Consider the following 6,000-nt stretch of genomic DNA (forward strand, 5'->3'; position numbering starts at 1 on the left):
GTAGGTCGTAGGTATATCCCGTGGCCGTTGCCTCCTTGCCTTGACGGCGGGGTGGCACGAGCTGGTGTTCGGCGTAAGTAGCCGGTCTGTCCCGTCCACGTGGTGGTCAGTTGGGTTCGTCAGCAGTTTTATGCTTTGGCAGTATTGGCTCAAGGCCCTCGTCGTCAAATTGTGGTAGTAGCTTGCGCTTCGGGTAACTCTTAGTTGGGCGTTCGTGGCTGTATTCCTCGGCTGCCAGGACATTACTCCATCTGTCATTGAGTAAATCCTGTTCATCTTGAAGCTGCTGCTGCTTCTTTTTTAGGCTTCTTGAAGTGGCGATTAGCCGGCGATTAAGCGCTCTTGTTCGAGGGGTTCCTCTGGCACGATGAAGTCTTCGTCGCTGAGGCTCACATCCTCTTCGGAGATCGGTAGGTAGTTACTATCCTCTAAGTCTTCGTTCCCGACAGGATCATCAGGGTTAAGTTGCCAATCCTCCCAATCGTCCTGTTCGGATGTTGGCTTGACAGGGACTTCGGGGTCTTTGGCATTCTCTGGAGTGTTATTGTCTCCGGTGTCGGTATTGCTGTCTTTGTCGTGGCGCGATTTTTAGCGGCGCCGCTAATGTCGACGCTTCGGAGGTGCTTCAACAGACTTGTCCTCAACCAGATCCTTCTTGTCGTCGTCATTGTCCTCTTTGGGTGTGTCCACCATGTACACGTCGTATGCGGAGGTGGCCGTCCAACGTCCGGTAAATGGAGGGTCTTGTCCTTGTTCATCTCCGGCATCGTCGTCCATGCCGTCGATGTCTTCGGAGGCGTAGTCCAGCATGTCGGTTAGATCTTCGACAGTGGCTATGAAGTTGGTGGTGGGTGCTACCTCTTGAGCATGCGTTGGTTTTCCCTTGAAGAGGAAAAGGTGATGCAACAAAGTAGCGTAAGTATTTCCCTAAGTTTTTGAGAACCAAGGTATCAATCCAGTAGGAGACTACACGCAAGTCCCTCGTACCTGCACAAACAAATAAGAACCTTGCAACCAACGCGATAAATGGGTTGTCAATCCCTTCACGGCCACTTGCAAAAGTGATATCTAATAAAGACAATAAGATAAATATTTTTGGTATTTTTGTTGCATAGATTGGAAAGTAAAGATTGCAAAATAAACGGCGACAGAAATAGCTAATAAACGGAAGATTAATATGATGGAAGATAGACCCGGGGGCCATAGGTTTCATTAGTGGCTTCTCTCAAGATAGCATATTCTACGGTGGGTGAACAAATTACTGTCGAGCAATTGATAGAAAACCGCATAGTTATGAGAATATCTAGGCATGATCATGTATATAGGCATCACGCCCGTGACAAGTAGACCGAAACGATTCTGCATCTACTACTATTACTCCACACATCGACCGCTATCCAGCATGCATCTAGAGTATTAAGTTCATAAGAACAGAGTAACGCATTAGGCAAGATGACATGATGTAGAGGGATAAACTCAAGCAATATGATATAAACCCCATCTTTTTATCCTCGATGGCAACAATACAATACGTGCCTTGCTGCCCCTGCTGTCACTTGGAAAGGACACCGCAAGATTGAACCCAAAGCTAAGCACTTCTCCCATTGCAAGAAAGATCAATCTAGTAGGCCAAACCAAACTGATAATTCGAAGAGACTTGCAAAGATATTAAACCATGCATATAAGAATTCAGAGAAGAATCAAATATTGTTCATAGATAATCTTGATCATAAACCCACAATTCATCCGATCTCGACAAACACACCACAAAAAGAATTACATCGAATAGATCTCCAAGAGAATCGAGGAGAACTTTGTATTGAGATCCAAAGAGAGAGAAGAAGCCATCTAGCTAATAACTATGGACCCAAAGGTCTGTGGTAAACTACTCACGCATCATCGGAGAGGCCATGGTGTTGATGTAGAAGCCCTCCGTGATCGATTCCCCCTCCGGCGGAGCGCCGGAAAAGGCCCCAAGATGGGATCTCACGGGTACAAAAGGTTGCGGCGGTGGAAATAGGGTTTTGTGGCGCTCCTGGATGTTTTCAGGGTATATGAGTATATATAGGCGAAGGAAGTAGGTCGGTGGAGCCACGAGGGGCCCACGAGGGTGGGGGCGCGCCTCCCTACCTCGTGGACGCCTCGTTGCTTCCTTGACGTCCACTCCAAGTCTCCTGGATTGCGTTTGTTCCAAAAACGATCCTCGTGAAGGTTTCATTCCGTTTGGATTCTGTTTGATATTCCTTTTCTGCGAAACAGTGAAATAGGCAAAAAAACAACAATTTGCACTGGGCCTTCGGTTAATAGGTTAGTCCCAAAAATAATATAAAAGTGCATAATAAAGCCCATTAAACATCCAAAATAGATAATATAATAGCATGGAACAATCAAAAACTATAGATACGTTGGAGACGTATCAAGCATCCCCAAGCTTAATTCCTGCTCATCCTCGAGTAGGTAAATGATAAAAACAGAATTTTTGATGTGGAATGCTACCTAACATAATTTTCAATGTAATCTCTTTACTGTGGCATGAATGTTCAGATCTGAAAGATTCAAGATAAAAGTTTAATATTGACATAAAAATAGTAATACTTCAAGCATACTAACCAAGCAATTATGTCTTATCAAAAGAACATAGCCAAAGAAAGCTCATCCCTACAAAATCATATAGTTTGGCCATGCTTCATTTTCGTCACACAAAATGCTCCCATTATGCATAACCCTGATGACAAGCCGAGCAATTGGTTCATACTTTTTAACGCGCTTCAACCTTTTCAACCCTTACGCAATACATGAGCGCAAGCCATGGATATAGCACTATAGGTGGAATAGCACATGATGATGGGGGTTATGAGAGAAGACAAAAAAGGGAGAAAGTCTCACATTGACGTGGCTAATCAACGGGCTATGGAGATGCCCATCAATTGATGTCAATGCGAGGAGTAGGGAATTCCATGCAACGGATGCACTAGAGCTATAAGTGTATGAAAGCTCAAACTGAAAACTAAGTGGGTGTGCATCCAACTTGCTTGCTCACGAAGACCTAGGGCATTCGAGGAACCCCATCGTTGGAATATACAAGCCAAGTTCTATAATGAAAAATTCCCACTAGTATATGAAAGTGACAAAACAAGAGACTCTCTATCATGAAGATCATGGTGCTATTTTGAAGCACAAGTGTGGAAAAGGGATAGTAACATTGTCCCTTCTCTCTTTTTCTCTCATTTTTTTGTTTGGGCTTCTTTGGCCTCTTTTTTTATTTGGGCTTCTTTGGACTCTTTTTTTCCTCACATGGGACAATGCTCTAATAATGATGATCATCACACTTTTATTTACTCATAACTCAATGTTACAACTCGATTCTAGAACAAAATATGACTCTATGTGAATGCCTCCGGCGGTGTACGGGATATGCGATGAATCAAGAGCGACATGTATGAAAGAATTATTAAAGTGGCTTTGCCACAAATACGATGTCAACTACATGATCATGCAAAGCAATATGACAATGATGGAGCGTGTCATAATAAACGGAACGGTGGAAAGTTGCATGGCAATATATCTCGGAATGGCTATGGAAATGCCATAATAGGTAGGTATGGTGGCTGTTTTGAGGAAGATATAAGGAGGCTTATGTGTGATAGAGCATATCATATCACGGGGTGTGGATGCACCGGCGAAGTTTGCACCAACTCTCAAGGTGAGAAAGGGCAATGCACGGAACCGTAGAGCCTAGCAAATTGCGGAAAGGTAAGAGTGTGTATGATCCATGGACTCACATTAGTCATAAAGAACTCATATACTTATTGCAAAAGTTTATTAGCCCTCGAAGCAAAGTAGTACTACGCATGCCCCTAGAGGGATAGCTTGGTAGGAAAAGACCATCGCTCGTCCCCGACCGCCACTCATAAGGAAAGCACTCAAAGAACACCCCATGCTTCAAATTTGTCACACAACGTTCACCATACGTGCATGCTACGGGACTTGCCAACTTTAACACAAGTATTTCTCAATTTCACAATTACCCAAGTAGCATGACTCTAACATTACCACCTTTTTATCTCAAAACCATTATCAAGTATCAAATTTATCATAGAATTTAATGCACTCTATATGAAAGGTTTTATCATACCCATCTTGAATGCCTATCATATTAGGACTAATTTTATAGCCAAAGCAAATTACCATGCTGTTCTAAAAGACTCTCAAAATAATACAAGTGAAGCATGAGAGATCAATAATTTCTATAAAATAAAATCACCACCGTGCTCTAAAAGATATAAGTGAAGCACTAGAGCAAAATTATCTAGCTCAAAAGATATAAGTGAAGCACACAGAGTATTCTAATAAACTCCTATTCATGTGTGTCTCTCCCAAAAGGTGCGTACAGCAAGGATGATTGTGGTAAACTAAAAAGCAAAGACTCAAATCATACAAGACGCTCCAAGCAAAACACATATCATGTGGTGAATAAAAATATAGCCTCAAGTAAAGTTACCGATAGACGAAGACGAAAGAGGGGATGCCTTCCGGGGCATCCCCAAGCTTAGGCTTTTGGTTGTCCTTGAATTTTACCTTGGGGTGCCTTGGGCATCCCCAAGCTTAGGATCTTTCCACTCCTTATTCCATAATCCATCAAATCTTTATCCAAAACTTGAAAACTTCACAACACAAAACTCAACAGAAAATCTCATGAGCTCCATTAGTATAAGAAAACAAATCACCACCATAAGGTATTGTAATGAACTCATTCTTTATTTATGTTGGTGTTAAACCTACTGTATTCCAACTTCTCTATGGTTCATACCCCCCGATACTAGCCATAGATTCATCAAAATAAGCAAACAACACACGAAAACAGAATTTGTCAAAAACAGAACTGTCTGTAGCAATAAGATTTGTTCGAATACTTATGGATTTCCAAAAATTCTGAAAAACTAAGAAAACCTGGATAATTTGTATATTGATCTACTTCAAAAATAATTAGCAATTTATCATGTTCTGGTGAATTTTAACAATTATTTTCGTGAGCGCAAAGTTTCTGTCTTTTTCAGCAAGATCAAACAATTATCACCAAGAAGATCCTATTGGTCCTACTTGGCACAAACACTAATTAAAACATAAAAACACATCTAAACAGAAGCTAGATGAATTTTTATTACTAAACAGAAATAAAAAGCAAGAAACAAAAATAAAATTGGGTTGCCTCCCAACAAGCGCTATCGTTTAACGCCCCTAGCTAGGCATAAAAGTAAGAATAGATCTAGGTATTGTCATCTTTGGTATGCAATCCATAAGTGGCTCTCATAATAGATTCATATGGTAATTTAATTTTCTTCCTAGGAAAGTGTTCCATGCCTTTCCTTAATGCAAATTGGAATCTAATATTTCCTTCTTTCATATCAATAATTGCACCAATCGTTCTAAGGAAGGGTCTACCAAGAATAATAGGACATGTAGGATTGCAATCTATATCAAGCACGATAAAATCTACGGGCACATAATTCCTATTTGCAACAATAAGAACATCATTAAAATCCTTCCCATAGGTTTCTTAATGGTGGAATCCGCAAGACGCAAATTTAAAGAACAATCATCAAATTCACGGAAACCTAGCACATCACACAAAGTTTTTGGAATTGTGGAAACACTAGCACCCAAATCACATAAAGCATATCATTCATGATTTTTAATCTTAATTTTAATAGTAGGTTCCCACTCATCATAGAATTTTCTAGGGACAGAAACTTCCAATTCAAGCTTTTCTTCATAGGATTGCATTAAAGCATCAACGATATGTTTTGTAAAAGCTTAATTTTGACTATAAGCATGAGGAGAATTTAACACATATTGCAAGGAAATACAATCTATTAAAGAACAATTATAATAATTAAATTCCTTGAAATCCAAAATAGTGGGTTCATTGCTATCTAAAGTCTTGACCTCTTCAATCCCACTTTTACCAATTTTTGCATCAAGATCTAATAACTCCGAATC

The sequence above is a fragment of the Aegilops tauschii genome, chromosome 3 (assembly GCF_002575655.3).
Source record: "Aegilops tauschii subsp. strangulata cultivar AL8/78 chromosome 3, Aet v6.0, whole genome shotgun sequence".
In the NCBI taxonomy this organism is placed as follows: Eukaryota; Viridiplantae; Streptophyta; class Magnoliopsida; order Poales; family Poaceae; genus Aegilops; species Aegilops tauschii.